This window comes from Triturus cristatus, chromosome 2_2 (genome assembly GCF_964204655.1).
Source record: "Triturus cristatus chromosome 2_2, aTriCri1.1, whole genome shotgun sequence".
NCBI lineage: Eukaryota > Metazoa > Chordata > Amphibia > Caudata > Salamandridae > Triturus > Triturus cristatus.
Genome location: NC_140582.1, coordinates 559,343,721 through 559,365,021, shown reverse-complemented (window position 1 = coordinate 559,365,021; position 21,301 = coordinate 559,343,721).

The following is a 21,301-nucleotide window of genomic DNA, read 5'->3' as shown; positions in this document are numbered from 1 at the left end:
TTCACTTTAACCACTCATGGATGCTCCCAAAAATTATGTTGCATGTGGTACATTCTAAAGCAAGCAGGCACACACAGTCCAGGGCTAGAAGGACACTCGGGGCAGTACATACGAGTCTCCTTCCACGTACCTCTTCACCAACAGACTCTACATCTCCTACTGGGAAAGTATCTTGAGGGTGTGGGAGGAATGTGATCAGGAAAGTGGCGATCTTTCAATCTACACTATATACACTATGACTTTGAGATGGGTATCCTCCCTTAATGAGATGGGTTTCAGCTATCGTTATTACACTATTTGGACTCCTGTACCTATATACGCCAGGTTTCATATGTGTCACACACACACACATATATATATATATATCGTTTTTATAATACCAGGGCTCTTGTACCAACACTCGTTGTGTCTCATAAAGTATATAGAGACATGTATGAAGAAAAAAAAGTACCCCCATCAACTTTTAATAAAAGATAGAGGAATAGGTATTTTACTCCTTCGTACTGTGACATCAATAAGAGTAATACACGCCTTAGTGGATGTCATTTGGAGAACCAACATTCATAGCGATGTTGGCACATAATATGAGGGAATAAATACACCTTACTGAGGGATGGGTAGCCCTTACAGTCGTGACACACATATAACATTACGAAGACCTGGATACGAGACCTTCATAACTCGGGTAACAGTCCAAATAAACGATAGAACTCCACTTCCCATAATTCCCTCAGCGTAACACACGTCTCGTTAAGAGACGTCCGTGTTGACATCATAGGAATTATTATTTATTTTTTCATTTATCACCATCAGGCTCCCAGGTCTCTGCTTTCTACCTGATAGTAGAATAATTCTCTTACGGCGATTTTTGTACTCGAGAACTATCCATGAACTTCACCTCCCGACATCCCCGCTGTGGGACATGCGCTATGCACACGTCGGCAAAGGGCGGAGACTCGAAACCCCGGAAGTGGATGGGTGCATCCCTCGAGGTTGGAGCATATAACCATGGCCGTGAGAACGCTAAGGAGTCCAGTTCGTGGGAACCCATACCGATTAGGTGTAAAAACGGGGCAGGACCCTTGGTGGCGTGAGTAAAATGGATGAATGACTGGGGTGAATGAAACAATCATGTGAGACATAGCGAGGTTGCTGACGAGTGTGGAACCGTATCATTATTTTTTGTATTTCTTCTCTTTTTCATGTATCGTTGACCCTATATGATTCTGGCTTCCCTGATTATGACTCTACTTTCCAAACTTTGCGATCGCTGAATCGGGATTGCATTGATCCACTTAATCTACAGTGTGTGACTACAGGGCTACCCCACGTATAGAGGGCCCACAGGATGCTTATCCTCTCCCAAATTGGGGTAAGCCACACGATACGACATGTTTGAGAATGACGTACTGACTGCAGAGGAATGGAATAGAAGTGTATTTTATCGGTTCTCAGTTTGAGGTGCTGTAGGACTGACTGTGATGACCGAGATCCTAGAGACACACGCTAGCATATGTGTGGATATGAGGAGTGGATAATTTCCGCAAGATGAAGAGTTACACATCACTGAAGTGTGTATGCGCAGAATGCAGTAATTTACCGCCACCATTATACACACCTTTAGATGCTGATTGTCACTTTTTGGAGTGGTTTTGCTACTATCACGCGCACATTCTATTTCTTATCTTTCACGCATGATGATGTGGATAAATATTGAAATAATCACATTATTCATGTTGAAGAAAATGGTTTAAGGAATGGAGCTGACGTATCTTATTTGTTATTTGTTGTTTGTCTTTTCTGTTTGTCTTTCACAGATGGAGTGATTTTTTAACAGAACGACACAATTATCATAAGGAGCAGCTACCTGCCCTTATTTTGCGTAGTAGTATAGGGTATTTCCTTTCTATTTCACACAGGGGGCACACGCCCTGAAGAAAGTCCGTGCACCCTTTACGGGGCTAACAGGACCGAAACATGTTGGCAATAGGGTCCTAGGACCATAATATCCCTGGACACCTTTGTATTTATTTTTATTATCACTGCCAAACCCAAGAATAAAGGGAAACTGGGGTCTGACACTGATTTTTAAATCTTTAAACCCCCTGGCCAAATAACATCTCATCAAGTGCTCCCTGAAATACTGGTTGAGCCCACCCTGACTACTAGGCGTCAGGGTGTCCCGATGATGAAGCATGACACCACTAGGGTGTGTGAGGGAAAATCAAATCAAAAGGACTTGCTTCCTTCCCCACACTTAGGTGGTGTCTTATACTTCGGATAGGGCATACCACCATCTGAATTAGCAGTGTACTGCTATCATTGGCTGAACCATCGTGGGAGTACTTATAAGTGATTTAGATCTTTCAATCTACCCACATCCTCTACCACTCCAACTCTAGGAACACTTGCCTGTTCCACTAAAGCAAGGCTGCCTATTACAGACTCCTGAAACTTAGCAAAAGTCATCTTTGACTCAGAACAACAATCCTTGAAAACAACAAAAGAATTAAAGGTTGCCAAGTGGAAAAGATGGATAGCCAACTTCTTATACCAAATGTAAGCCTTACTAAGAGCAGTGTTAGGTTCCAACCTCTGATCTACTCTGTCAACACCACCCATGTGCCTATTATAGTCTAAAATGCACACAGGTTTGCGCGCTTCAGCAACCTGACCCCAAAAAGTCACAGGTGAAGTGCTTTCATCATGGATGGTAGTCAACATGTAGACTTCTCTCCTGTCTGAAAACTTCACAGCTAGAAGTTCCTCGCAATGCAATGCACTTCACTGTCCCCACACAAGCTTTTGAGAAACAAGTTATTTTGGGAAACCTTTACGGTTAGAGCGGATTGTGCCACAAGCAACAGTGTCTACTTTGGCCAATTCCCTGAACAACGGCGCACCAGTATAGAAGTTATCTACATATAAATGGTGACCTTTGTTAAAAAGTCCTCTACCAAGTTGCCACTCAATTTTCTCAGTCACTCCAAAAGTGGACGGACAACCAGGGGGGTTAATCCTGGATTCCTTACCAGTGTACACCCTGAAATTAGAGACATATCCAGTCCTACTGTCACACAGCATATACAGCTTAATTCCATAGCGTGCCCTCTTACTAGGAATGTATTGCCTAAAAACCAAGTGGCCCTTGAACAAGCCCAAAGACTCATTCACTGCTATTTCTTTCCCAGGAGCATAGATCTCAGTAAATCGATCTACAAAGTGATCAATGACAGGCCGAATCTTAAAAAGACGGTCACACTCAGGGTGATCTTGTGGCAACACTAAACCATTATCGACAAAATGCAGCATCCGAAGCAGAAGCAAATACCTATCACGACTCATGACTGCCGGAAATATAGCCGTTGCCATCAAGGGACTAGTGGATCAATATTAAGACATTGATGGCTTCCTTAGCAATCCCATCAAAAAAGTTAAACCCAAGAACTTCTTCATCTCTTCCAGATTTGTGGGAGTCTACCAAGTAGCTCTAGAAAGGGGCTTAAGGCTGGCACTGTTGTCCCTCAAAAACTGTTCGGCATACAAATTAGTCTGCTCAACAATCTCTGCCAAAAACACATCATCCATAAACAACTGAAAAAAATTTATCGGCAAAATGTTTTCTGTATTCACTGTACACCCTGGAACACCAGTAAAGTCTGGCAATGACGGCTGCACCATGCCTGTGGCAACCCAGAGTTCATCACTTCCAACTTGAAGCCTTGAATCCCCAGGCTGCAACCCAGATGCCTCTTGCCGCACTATACCAACGGGAAGCCTTGCAGCCCCAGGCTACAGCCCAGATGCCTCTTGGTGCACTATAGGCACATCAATGTCCTCCTCCAACACAGGCACTTCATCCGCACTAAGAGTAGCTTCCTCCGCAATGAGAGTAGCTTCATCATCCGATGATTCCATGTGGAGAGAAAACTCACTGCCTGAATCTTCCCCTGCCTCCTCTGCCTCAGATGCAGAGTCAGTCTCTGAACCATGGTCAGAGGAAGATTCAAAAAGCATACCAACAACCTGCTGAGCAGTAATCCTGTGGCTAACCATTATCCTTACTAAGAAAGGAGACTGCACAAACAAGTCAACAACAACCAACACTGTGCTAAATAAGTAAGTAAAAAATATGTGTGCCTTTATCATAAAGATCTATATACTCAAAAATTATACGATTCACTTGCAAGAGACCACTACACTCACCAGCACCTACTCTGCAGAGACACAGAAAAAACGATATCCCACTAGAAAGAAAAAAAAAAAAAACAATTACTCACAAAACAACAAAATACACCGAGCACAAATGCAAAAATGTTTTGACACTCAAAAAACAGAAGCCAAACATACTGCAATTATTACACCATTTGCAAAAAACACATTCATGCAGGGAAATGAAAAACATTTACATTGTACAAAAAAAAGTCTCTTACCAAACACATGCAACTACACAAACAGCAGAACCACCAGTAACTAAACCGCAACCTGGAACAGTCTAAAGAGCAAAAGCCTTGAACTAGAACAAAAAGGGAGAAATAAAGCATTGCAATTGCAATTCACAAGAAATAAAACAATTAACATTATAACACGCTATGTCATTTGCCAAATGGGAGCAGAAAGGTCAAATAAACGGGCAGATCTGCCCCCAGGGGGGCATAATACACATTAAAAAATATGTCCCCTGGGAGTGGCCAATTTATTTATTTTTAAATCCCCGGCTCTAGTGGGCTTTTCTGCCACCTCCCCCTCCCCCCCCTTGGGCCAGAAACGCCAAAAAATGCAGGTGACCAAGGGGTCGCTTCCATTTAAAATGAAAAACACTCCCTGGTGTCTAGTGGGGTTTTCTGCCCCCCCTCAAGGCATGCAGATTTGCCCCACCCACCAGAGCACAAAGACTTACCCTCCTCCTTGGGATGCCGGGAAGCAAATGCCTTCCAGGAGTCCCAGCGCTTCCTGATGACATCGGCGCGCGCTGTCTGTGCTGACATCACAGGATCACCGAGGGGGGCTCGGGGGCAGCGGAAGCTCTTCCGCTGCCATCCCTTGGTGCCAACATGTTGGGCTGCCCATGGGTGGGTGCCATGACGGAGCGGTTCCGTCATGAGCACAGTCCAACCGATGCTCATGACGGAACCGCTCCGTCATGAGCATCGAAGGGGTTAAACCATGAATGCAGAAAACAGGCACCTGTCATCTTAAACCAGGCATTGTTTGGAGTCAGGCTGCAAAGCACAAAAAGTCATAAGCACACAGAAAGGCCCACTTCTGAAAGTGCCATTTCTAAAATAGTAATAAAAAATCCGCTTTCACAAATAAGCAGGACATATCAAAACTATTACAAATATACCAAACATGGCAACGCTACTCTTTCCAGATTAGAAATTACCAGTGAAACACATATCAGGGAATTCCCACTGCAAACCTATGAGAGGATCAGTCTCACAGCAGTGAGAAATAAAATAGGCTGTTTGTCACTGCCAGGACATGCCACACAGCAAAGGCACATGCATACCTTTTACCTGCACAGCACCCTGCCCGTAGGGCTACCTAGGTCCTACTTTAGGGGTGACTCATATGTAGTAAAAGGGGAGTTCCAGACTTGGCAAGTAACTTTAAATATATCAAAAAAGGGGGGATAGTAAGAGTAGGGCGCTAAAAAATTTTTTTGTGATCCACTATGGTCACATAGCTGCCACACACTCTCTATTTTTAATCAGGCAGGGAGCCCAATACAAAAAACTGGTTCACATTGGACTTCCTAACCTGTTTTAACCTTTGCACTCACTAACACATCACATCTACACGTTATAGGTCCCTCACCCCCACGACACCATACGGCATGGAACAAAAGATCTCCGCCAAAGAGCCCCACATTGGGTGCCCGTCGGGTATTGCAGCGCCGACCCGACGAGGAGCAGGCCCAATGATGAAGCATGACACCTGCTGGCTGGGTGTGTGAGGGCCCTAGTTCCAAAGGAATCAATTTTCCTGCATTATTAAATCAGCAAGATTACCTGTATTTTTAGTGGGCCTTGCACATAGCACTTTATTCCCCATCTGTTCTATGACCCATTTTAGGAACAACGTACCTTCTTTTGTTACAGAAGTAACTTTAAATGCCAAGTCGCTGTGGCAGTAAACTGCGCATGCAGGCCCTGCGGTGGCAGAGGCCTGAGAAAGGATTGAAAGGCTACTTCTGTGGGTGGTGCAAGCAGCACTGTAGGCCCACTAGAATCATTTCATTTACAGTCCCTGGGTATATAGGATACCACTGTACAAGGGACTTACAGGTAAATTAAATAAGCCAAAAAGGTGTAGATAAATCTTACCAAGATTACAGGTGAGAGCACACACATGGCATGCTCCATTTGATGGTGTGTACTCGAAGGTTCGCATGCCTCTTGATTATCATACGTGTTGTGAATTACCATGTTCGTCTGTCTCTCTTCCTTTGTTTCAACAGAGATCAAAGCTTTCAGAAGTCCTGAAGGCCGTTTAAGAACCGTGAGTTAAAACGGTCCCAGACTCCACAGGTTAGGGTGCGCCTTAGCGTGCGTACACTGCCGTGGTATTCCCTCTAGGTCCTGACGAATGCTTCGCTTAACACATTTAGAAGCAGAAACATGTGGACCACTTTCACATAATCCAGGATGCAAATGGTCTATTAAACCAGCCTTCACGCATCCGACACATTTTTTAACTGTGCCCAGTTTTTCACGATTGAAATTATTTCTGGATAAAATTTCAACACTATTTTAACTCCACACTTCACACTATTCACAATTTGCAATGTCTTCACAAAATCCAGCTCCGCTGTAGTTCAGGCGTCGCAGCACACCGGAGAGGCACTCGGCCTCCTTGGTGGGAACCCAATGATGAAGCATGTCACCAACCAGGTTGGTGAGTGAGGGTTCTTTTAAAACACAGTGAGCACTTTTTATGCTAGTTCATTCGAAATCCAGGATTCACTCTTCTGTTGTTTGATCCTGAGATACACATAACCCACATGTCCTTCATTATATAACATGAGAGATATTGTGGTGGTGATAGAGGGTTCTTAAGATAATGAACGTTTTAATGGATTTCATAGAGCCACATTTGCCAATGTGTTCTTTGGTCAAAATTTGCTGCTGACAAGTATGGTTACTTTGGAATTTCAGGAGCAGTTTAGTGTGTTGAGAATGATATGGACTTGAGTGAACACACTGTTATTGGAATTATTGTACACTGCGGGCAGGGCTTGAGCGCATTCACAATTTACAAGTGATTAAGAAGCGAGGGCTGCCAGTTGTGCAATTTTGAAGAAATATCTCTAGTGGCTAATATTGAAGTGATACATTTACTGCAAAAATATGTAATGATTGCTTCCCTCTTGAAACACGCGAGGGCAGAGTTATGAAGCATAAATCACTCCTAATGAAGGGGGCGTCCTGAGTGCCTCAAGATTGGAGTGCAGCTGGTAGATTCGCGGTTCTGCATTGACAAGTCAGTTTTACCCGTATTAAAAGCAGTTCTTCGAGGGATATGAATTCACGTCTCGAGACGCTTCTAAGAGACAACTAATGAGAGAGGCTGCGAGCCACGTGCGGAGGACTCAGCTGCGGCCTCAATGGAACCGCCCATCAGTGCAGACAAGCCGGACGCTCACTTAGCGAACTAGTGGTAAGTGTTATAATGTATTTGCGAAGGCCCGCCTAATCAGAAGAGACTGACCTAGATCTGAGCTTCCTCGTTCAAAAGAACAGATGGTTGCAATCCATTCAGATGAATGCTTATTATTATGTTAGAGCAAAAAGCGAGCTTTTGTCGCCGCAGAGGACTGACAGACCCGGTGTCTATTCTAAAACACGCCTGGCACATCCTGCCCGGATATATTAAGAGAGGCTTTTGTTGCAAGATTACCTGGTAGAATGCGCAGTGCCTGCCCTCTTTTATCATGCTTTTCTTCTTTTGTAGCTAAATTGCTTTGAAAAGAGGCAACCCTTGCTCACTATTTGATTTGTTCTGTTTACAGTCCATGCATCAACTCGGAAAAATCCCGACATAAATGTTTGAAACTTTAGACACCCTCCCACGGAAAAAAGACGCCCCTGCATGATGATGTTGCAACTTCATGAGGATTAAACAGGCTGCAAGCTTTTAACAAGCATTGGCAATGACAATAGGTTTGACTTTACGATAATGTAGTATGTAATATTACGTATTACAACAAGTAGATAGCATGGGACTTGATATGTATTTGTGTAGAAGCAAAGAACTGTAGAATAATGTTGGTGTAGGTTAAAAGGTCAGGCGGCAATTGCGCTGCCAAGACAAACCTAAGAATCCACATAGGTTAATGCTGGCGCTCCTCCAATCTGTGCTTCAGCCAGAGAAAACCCCAATAAATTAGCTACTTATCTAAGACAATTCAATAGCAAATGGGTGCTCTTGAAAGTTCAACCCCAGATAGATGGATAAATAAACTAAATGATCACAGCTGTGTGGAGAACTTACACTTTTTATGGAAGCACACATCATCTACGCCATCTAAACATGAACTTCTGGACCAGAACATGTGAGTGGAGCCAGAGCCCTTCTCCTGGTGTGCTCACATAGGGGCATATTATCAAGACAGGTGATAAAATTATCGCCGCTTTAGCGGCAGAAAACTGCCGCTAAAACGGCGATAATGGGCTTGATAATATGCTCTATGGAATCCAATTGAAGCCCATGTTAAATGTGGAGGGCGTCTAACATGGGCTTCAATTGGAATTCCATAGAGCATATTATCAAGCCCACTATCGCCGTTTTAGCGGCAGTTTTCTGAGGCTAAAGCGGCGATAATTTTATCGTCTGGCTTGATAATATGCCCCTTTATTGTCTGGTGACTGCTGAACTGTCAAGCCAGACCTTAAAAAGAGCTCCTAAGAAACAACGTTTACAATGCCGATTTCCTTAAACATGCTACCCCTATGGCCATTAAATGAAGGTATGGCTAAAATACAGTGTAGCATATTAGAACATTTATTTTAAAATAAAACATATTGATTGATTTCTAATGTGTAGTTTGCTTCACATATGAACAATAAAGACAAGTGACAGTAGACCTGTCTTGGTTTAGTATAGCTCCGATAAGTCAGATGGTTAAATGTCAGTTGCAGAGATCTGCCTGAACTCTGCAGAATCATCATTCGAAAACTGATGAAAAGGAATACCTATACATTTATTTAAAATGCCTATTTTCACTAATGCAACAATGAAAAATTTATTTCGCGATTTGTGCTAGATAAATTGCCAAGTCAAGTCAAAATTGCTTTATTTCGATAACAAGTATCATAACATCATCAACAAGATACACTCCAACATTTAAAAATACGAGTCATCTTAAAAGCATCAGATAAAAATGTGCAAAAATGTGCAAATCCATCAAGCATAAATAAATTCTCATTACCAGAGAAATAATCATAACTAACCATTGCAGACAAAATCTTGATACGTCAGTAAAGTTAATTTGGTTCCAGCCTAGGATGCATGAAAAAACATTTTCAAAGGAAACAATTACAATTATATAAAGGGACAGTACCTTGTATAAAGTGCGAACACTTTAAGCTCAAGATAAATGAAAAAAATTAAAACGTAATATTTCATTTAGCCACCCTCCGTAAGAATTTATGCCTTGTAATCCAAACGCAGCGTAAATACTTGGCCACCCCACAGGCAAAAAGAGTCTTTGCATCTGACTTCAAAATGCGCAATGCAGCACTATGATCAGAGGAGCCCAGTTGCCTACAGATGGGTTTTAGCCATCTCAATCTTGCCCTTTTGTGAGCGGGACAAGCAAACATTAGATGTGCTACACTCTCGATCGGCGCCTCGCAGCATGGACAACCCGCAGACGCCTGATAAGGGGGGCTCCACTTTGCAGTTTGCTCTCGTACCGGTAGCGAACCTACCCTAAACTGTATGTAGAGCGCCCTGTCACATGGCACCTGAATGAAATCTAAGTAGGGTTCCAAGCAAATATGCTGCTTATGCAGATAAAAGGCTTCTGTGAGCCTTCCTACTCTAGGGTTGCTAAGTTCCTGCATATCTACCCAGGCCCAATATCGTATTTTAAGCTCAGCCTTACTGGGCGGAATTTGAGTTTCCCACGACTCTTTGAAACCAAGAGCAATAAGTGACTTCTTAAGGTTAGATAACCAACTAACTCTTTGGTTGCCATCTAAGTTCATCACTTCTGTGAATGCTAAGGCATAGTTTTAAAACTCAGGAGTCCGACGCAGGCGTGCCCAGAAAAGCAAAGGCCGCAGTTTGGCAATATCTCTAAAAGAGCGTCTGCCCATATCGCTCATAAAAGGTTTCAATGGATCATTGCGGGGGAGCGACACTAGATCTCTAAGAAACTTGTGTTCGGATCTGCAGTTTCCATCTACATTGTCGAAACCCCATAATTCAGCACCATAAAGGGCCGAACTAACTGCTTTTGCTGCATAAATGGTTATGGCAGGGGCCACTGTTCTGCTCTTTGAGGAGCGATGTTCTTTGCATAGTGTCCCCACCACACATTTGTGATTCAAAAGCATTTTATCAATATGTTGTTTCCAATACATTTTTTCGGAGAGTCGAATGCCTAAATAGTCAAACTTGGTGACTCTCTCCAAACGTGTTCCATCTAGCGTAACATTTTCTCTGTGTGGCCTGTAGGGATTGAACGTCATAAGCTTAGCCTTGGCAGTGTTGATAAGCAGCCCCCTAGATTCGCAAAAAAGGTGAAATCTATCCAGGAGTTTTTGTAGCCCTGCTGGGGTCTTAGAAGTAAGCAGAGTATCGTCTGCAAACAGGAGAGTTGGAAACCTGTCTCCTGCCAGGGCCGGGGCATCAGATGGAAACTATTGCAAAAAGCTGACCACCCCATTCACATATAATGAGAACAGCGTGGGTGCCATTACACAGCCCTGGCATATGCCCCTGTTTCCTGGGATCCTGTCCGTTTTCTGTTCTTGAGACCCCCACCTTACTTGCGCGTAGTTGCCCTCATGTAATCTAATCAGTAAATTGAGGACCAATGGGGGCATCCCCATCTCGCCCAATAGTTGCCATTATTGCTCACGGGGGACCAGGTCAAAGGCAGTCTTTAGGTCAATAAACCCCAAGTAAAGACTGCACTTGCTGATCACAACTACCTTCCATTAAAGCAATAGCAACCTAAAAGCTTGATCCACCGTCCCTGTACTGGCCCTAAAACCTGCTCAATATTGGGAGAGGATATTCTTATCCTCCACCCAGTATTGGATTCTCTGCACAAAGACCCTGCCAACTACTTTCTGTATGATATCAATCAAACTAGACGGTAGTTGGCAGGGTCATCCCAGGCGCCTTTTTTGTTAATAATTAGTACCACCTCTGCACCCTTCCATGATTCGGGTACTGGGATTCCCTTTGCAATAGAATTATTTAAAAGCATAATATAGTTTGCCCAATTGGGGGGATCTGCAAGGAGATTGCCCGGGAGACCATCTGGTCTCGAGGCTTTTGCTGGAACTATTCTCCTTATGGCCGCTTCGACTTCATCTAGTGTGAAGAGGTCAATGGTATTTGGGATAGGACAAGCACTTGATTGATCGTTTAATTCATCTTGGTAAGTTGCATTTGTCCCGGAATAAAGTTTCCCAAAATGGTTGTACCAATCTAGGCTTGTTCTATGATTGGGGATAGAGTCCGGATCTTTCTTATCTAGCCGCCTGACCATATTCCAAAAAGAGTTGGCATCCCTAGCCATACTGGCATCCTTTAAGATCTGCCAGTGGGTCTCGTCCCACTCGAGCTTTGCATGGTGGAGAGCAGCTTTATATTCCTTTCTAGTTGTTTTTATCAAAGAACAATTTTGGCTTTTTATTGCTAGAACCAAAGCCTTTTTCTTCTGTCTCCAATCCCTAGTAAACCATGACTGGCAATTTTTACGACGTGTACTTAATTTGCCGTTATAATTTATGCTATAAAAAAAGGACCCTATCTGGTCAGTCGTTCTCGCATATAACCCTGGGATCTTATCCAAGCCATCTGTTTCACTAAGTGCCTCCTGCAGCTTGTTAGTGTTCTCGCTCAAAGCATGCCTGATGCCAGCCATTTCAAATTCTTGGGCAGCAACTATAGGCCATTTGAGGTACCTTCTACAATTGGAAGGAATCAGTACTTTAGTCGTCATAGAAGGACCTACGCCCTTAGCAGGACAAAGGGAATTTAAGGGGGCTTTCATGGTCAAATATAATATGTTATGGTGACTATCGATAGATGGAACCACTTCCATATCTAATATGGTTCTCCAGAGTCTAACATCTACTAGTATGTAGTCAATTCTGGAGGGACAGGTGACTCTGTTATATGTATTAACCCCTGTAGTGTCAGATAGAGCTCTGCCGTTGACAGCCCTCAATCCAAATTCTAAAGTAAGTGTGTTAATCTGGATTGCTATCTGGGACCATTTCTTAATAGGAGGTATGTTTAGCAATGGAACCCCCCACTTTATGTCATCTTCCTCTGTCCCCAGCATGTCCTCAGAGCTTAATGGCTCAAAAGTACAATTAAAATCTCCTGCAATCATAACATGTGAATCTGGTGGGCAACCAAATAGCTCCTGTTCCAGTGCCGTGACAATGTCTGAGAGTTTGCCCCCCGGTGTACCCCTTATATAAACGTTGAACAGCTCTAGAGTTTTATCACCTCTACTTCCCTTAATTGAGAGCCACATGATGTCTGGGCTCGAACATCGATGTTTCTAAAACCCATATCAATATTTACCCAGACAATAAGACCTCCCGAAGGCCGCCCTCTCCCTGTAGAGATGGCGGGTATACCAAAGCAAGTATAACTGGACTTATACAATGGGGTTAGGCTCCACGTTTCCTGGAAGATACAGATGTTATATCCCTCAATCAAATCATTCCAGTCAGGTAATGGCATTTTACTTTGGAGTCCTGCCACATTCCAAGAAAGAATTTTAAGCTGGGAGGTGGGAGTTACGTCACATAAAGGTTTTTTTTGGGAGATTAAAGCAGAAGGTAAAACAACAATGTCACTAATTGCTACCACTCCTTGATCCCTCGAATTACAACCAGGATTATCACCATGGTCAATGAATTCCAACAAAGGTGGAAGTTGTTCCCAATCAGTAGATGGTGGAATAATTATAGGGTCCCGTTGGTTAGTGTCAATGGAAAGTTAGTGTCCTATTCATTCACAGTCCTCATTTTATTGTACTCTGCAGCGTTTTTAAAAGAAATGTACTGATTGTGTTTTTAGCTTGTTTCGTTTTCTCTGCCTCATTGCCTGTTTGCACTTTGCTTATCGTCTCTTCATCCGCCTACTCCCTGTTCCACCACGGGTTTTCCCGTTTGTTGTGGAGGGAGATAGCGGTAGATTACTGTTTGGTCCGTTGCTGGTAGGCGGGGTTTCTTCGCTCCTTCCGGGCACGTGAGCCTTCCCAGACCTCCTTCTGGAAGACTCACCTGATGCCTTCTTTTTGACCGAGACCTGGCTCCACAACAGTTCTGGGCCTGATATAGCTGTTGCCCTCCCGTCTAACTATGCCATCGCCAGATTGGATCGAACCACTGGGTTGGGCGGGGGAATTGCTGTTATCTACAAACACTCTTTTCAATGCAACTTAGAATCTGTTAATCTTCCCAACTGTGAAGCCGCATTATTTCAACTTAGACTTACTCCTAACTTTTGCTTTTCTGGGCTTTTGCTTTATCGACCCCCCGGTTCTTCCTCCTTGTGGTCGGCCTCGCTGCCTGGTTCGATCTCTTCCCTCCTTTTGTCTTCCTCTAACTTCACACTACTTGGTGATTTGAATCTCCATCTGGAAGACGCTGCTAATGCTACATGCTCCAATCTTATTTCCGATCTCCTAGCTATGAATTTAATTCTTTGTAACTCTGGTCCTACTCATAAAGCTGGTCATCTTTTGGATCCCATTTTTTCCAATGTTAAATCTATAGTGTGTGAACCTGCATTACCCATTTCTTGGTCTGACCATTTTTTACTGAAATTTCAAATTCAGGCCCCTGATAGTTCCTTCTCTGTTTTCCCACAGTCCATGTTCTTTACTAGGGATTGGAAAAAAGTTGATACTAACGCTTTGAACAGTTTGCTTAAGGAAAATCCACCCTCCATTTCTATGCAGACACCTATCTCTGCCAAAAGCCTCCAAGACTGGCTGTCCCGTGCTGTTGATGTTTGCCTTCCCACTGTTAAGAAAAAATCATCCTACCATCATCCTCCTGCACCTTGGTTTACTGACAGCCTTAGGGTTGAAAAATCTAAATGCAAAGCATTAGAAAGAAAATGGCGGCGAAGCTATGCTCCAGATTTAAAAATAGTATACAAAAACTCCTTAAAAATATATCATGATCTATGTAAATCCTCGCGTGCTGCCTATACCTGTGATACCATCAACACTGCTACTAACCGCCCTAAGACACTATTTAGCTTAGTGAAAAATTTGGCTGGTGCTCAGACTATAGCTAAACCTTTGCCTCTTAACAAACAATCTTGTGATGATCTTGCTAAATTCTTCTCAGAAAAAATAGAACTCATCCATCTAGAAATAGAAAACTCACCACTTAATTGTCCTGGGTCCCCTTCCACTCTGGCCGACGCCTCTCATGAAGAACACTCTAGTGTCCTTCCTAAACTGTCTTGCTGGCCCTCTTATTTCCATCCTCGGTTCCATTAAATCCGGTTCTCCTAATGACCCTCTTCCTGCCTCCATTTTGAAACAACTTGACCCTGTCCACCTCCAGGTTATCATGGAAGTTTTTAACTCCTCTCTTATATCTTCTATTGTTCCTCAAATCTGGAAGCACTCTATGGTAGTCCCCCTGCTGAAAAAGCCAGCTGCTGACTCTAAAGTTTTGTCTAACTTTCGCCCTATATCTCTTATTCCCATTTTCTCTAAGCCTTTAGAAAAACATATTCACATCCACCTTGTTAAATTTGTGGATACCAATAATCTTCTTCATCCTTCTCAGTCTGGTTTTCGTGCCGGTTTCTCGACGGAAACCACACTGTTAGGTGTGACTGAAAGACTACGCCTCCTTTTGGATTCTGGTGAGACAGTCGCGCTCATATTGTTAGACCTGAGCGCGGCTTTTGATACCATCTCTCACCCCATTCTTATTAACACTCTTGAATCCTTTGGTATCTGCGGTTCAGCTTTGGACTGGCTATCTTCTTTTCTCACTGACCGCACTTTCCAAGTGTTTTCTGCGTCGGATAGTTCTAACATCTTTCCCTCACCTTTTGGAGTCCCTCAGGGCTCCATTCTGAGTCCTTTACTTTTTAATCTGTATGTTAGGCCTCTTGCGGACATTGCTGTTAATGCAGGACTATCCCTGTTCACTTACACCGATGATTCTCAAATCATTTTTTCACTCTCCAAATCTGATCCCTCATCTTCTGTTTCTGTTCTCCAGTCTGGCCTACGTCAAATTGCAGTTTGGATGAATAACAACTATCTCAAACTTAACGCAAATAAAACGGAGGTCCTTATTCTGGGTAAACAGAGGGATCTTTGGGGTTCTCGTCACTGGCCGAATGAGTTGGGTACTCTTCCCCGTCCTGTTGACCATGTCCGAAACCTGGGATTTCTCATTGATGATTCTTTGAAAATGCACCATCAAGCTATCAAAGTTTCAGGCACCTGTTTTACCATCTTGAAGTGGCTTCGTAAGATCATTTGGATGCTGCCTATAGACACCCAAAAAAACGTAGTCCATGCTCTTATTACTTCACGTTTGGACTACGGTAACGTTTTGTTTTTGGGTGCAAACAAGGCAGTATCCCGTCGGCTGCAACTTGTGCAAAACTCCGCTGCTCGACTCCTATGCGGAGTTCCTCGATGCTTATCTATCACCCCCCATCTACGAGATCTGCATTGGCTCCGTATTGACAAGCGGGTCGAGTTTAAAGCTCTTTCTTTCATGCACAAAATCAAATGGGGCCTAGCACCTGACTACTTGCAGAACCTTGTCTGTCAATATGTTCCAACCCGTCCCCTTCGCTCCGCCTGACTCGAAAAGTTCCACGTTCCCAGGTTTAAGCTTTCAAGAATGGGAGGTAGATCCTTTTCTGTCCTGGGCCCCTCTCTCTGGAACCTCATTCCTTTTGCCCTACGCAGAGAGCCCTCTTATTCCTATTTCCGTTGTGCTCTTAAGACTTGGCTTTTCAATCAATAGACTCTCTCCTCTTCAGTAGTTCCGTCCAGGCGCCGGGAAACCCTTGTTGGGTAGCTGTTGCGCCATATAAGTTAAATACATAAATAATGGAGATAAGTTGTTGTGGTTCCTGCCGCACTTGTTGATCTTGACATAGTCAATCAACAGCCTCAAGTGACGTTCCCCTTAGTGTAAGCTGCGATGTTGCATTGTCATGAGCCCTGGCAGCAGCAATTGTTGGAAAACGCCTAAGCCGGATGGATGAAAAATCTGGGGGTCATGTCCTGTACTCTAATGCCAGAAGGTTTTCTGCCAGGTCAGAGCCAGTCAGGGTAAGTTCGATGCAGTCTAAAGATTGGTTATTGGACATGCATCTCCGTGCCCTGACTATATCTTCGCTTATTAGTGAACAGCATCCCCCAACATGGCGTATCCAATGTATGGACTTGTTTTTCAAGGAGTCTTTATTCTCATAGCCACAACTTATACCAACTTTAGGAACATTGACCATAAAAACTGTCCATGCTTGTACGGGAGGGCAACTAGATTGTTTGCTCGAATGGGAGTGATCAGTATTGCGCAAGTGTGAGGTTGATAAAGTATTTTTGGGCTTTCTACAATTTACAGTGACTTGAGAAAAGGATTGCTTTTGCTGGGTGTCAGGGGAATGAACTTAAGGAGGACCTATCTGCCTAGGAGTAGGAGCCATGGAGGCCTGTCGAGATGAAACTACAGAAGGATGGGATGGCCCGCTACCTAGAGGGACTCCTATTTGATTATCACAATTGGATGTCTGGTGGATATTAGTCGGATGACAGGCTACTGATGTATGGATTGCAGTTTTTGAAACTAACAATATAACAGTAGCCACAATTTCCTCAATCATCACCTTCATTGTGACTAGCTCCTCCCTAAGCAAGTTGACAGTCTGAAAAAGAAACTAGGGTGATGGGGAGCAAATTTCAGCCAGCTCATTTAGACTCTCCTTGGGGATCGTGGTTGGGATTTGAGATGGCGCTTCATCACAGCAATCAGATTTGTCAGCCAATGCTCAAATCGATTTGAGCAAATAATTAAAGGCTCAAGATGGCCTGTAGCATCATGAGCAGGAGGATTGGGCAATTGAGAAGGAATGTCATCCAACAGTCGCGACTCAAGGCCCAATTGCATGATCTCAATACAGCCTACGACACCTTTACATTAGGGTTTCTGGAACATTGTGGGAAAGAGGAATAGACTCCTTTTCAGGGAAGGGATTGGTATAATCAGAGGGTGCTGGTAATTCAGCTCCTAACAACCCTTCGCATTCCGTGATCAAGGTGTCAATTCTATTAATAACACAGTTAATAGTAGCAGTGGCACTCTTGGATGCTTTCCTTGACTTTTTCCCCTTACCCGCCCCACCAGCAGGGCCAGTTACCCCCGTGCCCTCCATGGTTTTCCTTTTGCCCATTAATGATCCAATAGAGAATAGTTTAGGACTATAACTAGGACCACAGATAAGCGTATTTGTGATGACCAGAGGAAAACAAAATTAGCGAACATAAAGCCCCGCTCAGTTCAACACAGTACCTTGTTCTGTTACTGATGGCTTCAAAGTATTTGTCCCAAGAATAAAATGAAAGGGGTCTGGCCCTGCCCTGCCTCTTCCTGTCGATGTTGGAGCTCTGGGTGATGTGATGACATTGTCGTCTTGCGCGTGACCAGGACTGCTGGGTGATGTAGTTCCTTGCAGGTGATTATTGGAATGGAGCCGTTTCCCTCACGGCGCTGCAGGTACCCGTCAAGCCGTTCCCCTCACGGCAATAAAGAAGGAGAAAGATGCAAAGCTGTTCCCTTCACGGCAGGCACAAAATGACAATTGTCACTAATGCTTGGAATTTAAGGTTTTTGTGAAGTGCATACACTTACGGGGAATGCTTGTAATAACTCTTTCCAATATATTAATCATAGGCTTCAATTGGAAAGTGCACAGAAATTTTAAACCACCTGCTGTTCTTAGAAAGTGTTTCCACGTTTCTGACCATAATACTACACGGCCTTTTTTGGAGAAAAACGTTAGCTACATTGTGAATCCCTAGACTGCATGTTTCAGGGGTACTGTTTTGACCCTTGCTGTGGTATGTGGGCTGCTGTATAACTCTACGCCTCTAAATGCTTTATAAAATATTTTTCTTACTCTTTCATGGAAGTCTGTGCTGATATATCACTAGTCAGACAATTACACAAGTGACTTGGCTGAAACTGGGAGGTATAGACGTTTCAGAACCAATATCCCATACACTTCCTATGGAAAAACAGTTTAACCCCATCTGATCTTAAGGGTGCCTGGACTATGCAACAGGTCCATGTAAAATTATTCTCCCCATAACCAGCCATATCTCATTTGATGCTTTGTTCTACACAAAGATAGCTGGGCCATTTCCACTCCCAACTGCATCTCTCTCTACATGAGATATCTAAAGATGAACCTTTGTGAATTGATTATAGACATTAGAATAAAATTAAGGAGACTAAAAGATTGTGGGTGGAAACTCCCAGATCTATAATTGTATTCTAGTCTTTGAATCAGAAGTACAACTGTTAAATAATACCCATTCTAGAGATAAAACTAATTACTGGATATAGGTGACTTATGCTTCCCTGACTTCAAAAGGATTCATGTAGAAGATAGGGGACTAGTAGAGGACATTTCTTGATGCTCCTAGGACATGACAGTACGGCATAGAATAGTCTTTCGCACATCTACTTTGTTCACTTGAGTGCTGATGGACTATTTCATTTGATGAGCTACTGAGAGGTTCTTTCCAACTGTTTATGTCTTCGTGTAAAATGTCAGGGGGTGGGAAGACTGGGCAGGGGGATAGTCTTGGCTGCAAGAGAATCCTTTGCCATCTTAATTAGAATGTATATCACCTGAGAAACGTCCTTAACAATAAGTCAATCTCACAGATGTTCCATTGCCTGTAAATAAAAGTTTTGGATACATTAAGGAACGCATGAGATTGGCCTGGGGTATCCTGCAATGACATAATACACCGATCTCCTTATAATGCCATGAGGGGCCAACAAAACCTTGAATACAAACCCAGATTTGAAAGAATACATATGACACCTGTATCCCTATTTGCATTTCAGAGGAAGGGTTGTCCTGAACTTTGCTTGAATCTCTGTATGTCTCAGGATAAGAAAGATATCCTCTAGACTCTCCCAACAATAGAGATTTCTCCGCTCTATTGTGATATATGCAACCCGTCCTTTTGTCTGATTTGAAGGAAGATTGGAAACACTTTAAAACCACTGAAGCAGCTTGGGAACCTATGTGTATCCCATGGGAGCTTCTCCAAAGTGAACTGGCTTTCTTAGGACCTGCCTGGAGGATCTACAGAAAATCAGTGACGTAGTGCTGATACTAACTCTTCATTAATACTGTGGCTGTTTTTTCTTCGAACAGGAAAACATAAAGTTTGCAGGATTCTATTGGAGAATCAAGTGGATGCTACAGCATCCATAATTGGTGTGTTTGGCAATCCTTGCATTTGTACATTTATCACGAGTGACCTCAATTGAACTGTCACTATTGAGGTGAAAGCAAAGCTTTCAGTTTAATTTATTTTGCTCCAGGAACATATTGACCTTTTCTGAAGAGGAATAACATTGGATATCCTTAAACAATACCAAATATTAATAAGATAACTTTAGCTCCTATGACTAAAAGGGCAAAAAATTACTCATATTTGGCAAGGAAATTGTAATAAATCCAGACCCAGATTTACTAAGGGCTTGTGTCACTGTTTCGTAACACAAGGCGAAGTGGGGCAATTCAAGCCCGTAAGTCAGATTTACTATGCCATGCAGAGCCACCTTGTATTTGTGGAACATGGGTTTTCCCATTCATCAGGAGTGGCTGGTGCAGGTAATTGCAGTGGGAAGGGTGTCGTTGGAGGGAGTCGAAAGACGACGACGAGGTAAAATGAAAGAAAAATAATACACTTACCTTGCCGCATCAGCGAGTCGGCGATATGACGAGCGGAAGGTAAGTGATTTTGTTTATTTTTAAATGTATTTTTCCCTTTTCATCATCTGTCGACTCCCCTCTAACCCGTCCTGCCTCACTGTGCTTACCTGCACTGTCTGCTCCTGCCATGCATCCATCCAGGTGAGGCGTAATGAGGGAAAATATGTTTATTCTCCTCATTATTTCCTCTTTCAATGTATACTGCATTCAATAGCATGCATAGAGAAAAATGCTCCTAAGGATTCTTTTTGTGCTGGAAGGTATCCCTTCCAGCCCAAAAACATTCCTGCCTGTAATGCAGGCACTATTGCACATAGAGAGCAGGAACACGCTATATAGTCACAAGTATAGTGCATTCCTGCTCTCTCCATTTCATGCAGCACAGCAAGTTGTCTTAATTCTACAAACTCTGTCCTAAAGATCTACAAACCTGAGTACATGGGTAGCCTCCTCTGGATCCCTTAAGGATGCAAGCTTGGCTTTGGGAAGACCAATCAGAATAGCTTTGCTAAAGTATAAGAATCAAGGCTTTATTGACATGTTTAATGTCTGGTTTTGGAATGGCAGTTTTTCATTTTCGCAAAATCTGCATTTGCACAGTTGACAACATTTATATTGGTTTCTTCCAGGTGTAGTCTATTATCAATGATAAATTCCAGGGATTTGGCCTTGTTCATGAAAAATGAGATATGGAAGCAATACCTTTTTTTCTCACTGTGTTGTCAAGTGAGGAAGAAATAGGTACGCTCTGTATTTTAGAATTTTAAAAACATTAAAGATGATTGGAGAATGCTTGCAATATGTCTAACCACTAGCACTCACTCAGGGAAGCATTCCATCCCATTGTTCTTTCCCCTACCATGCCTCCTTAGAATACATCCTGCTGTATACAAATCAGTCTTGATCCTGCTCCAATAGGAACAGCCCAGCCCGAGATGCCATGCCAGGTCCTCTCTGAATAGGAACACAAGCGACCCAAGATCGTTTTCACCCCAATTGGGGCTCTTTAGCCAGGTGTAGCTTGACTCCAGCGGCACAGTGAGGGGGGCTATGTCTGGGCATACCATTGGCCACTCAATGCATC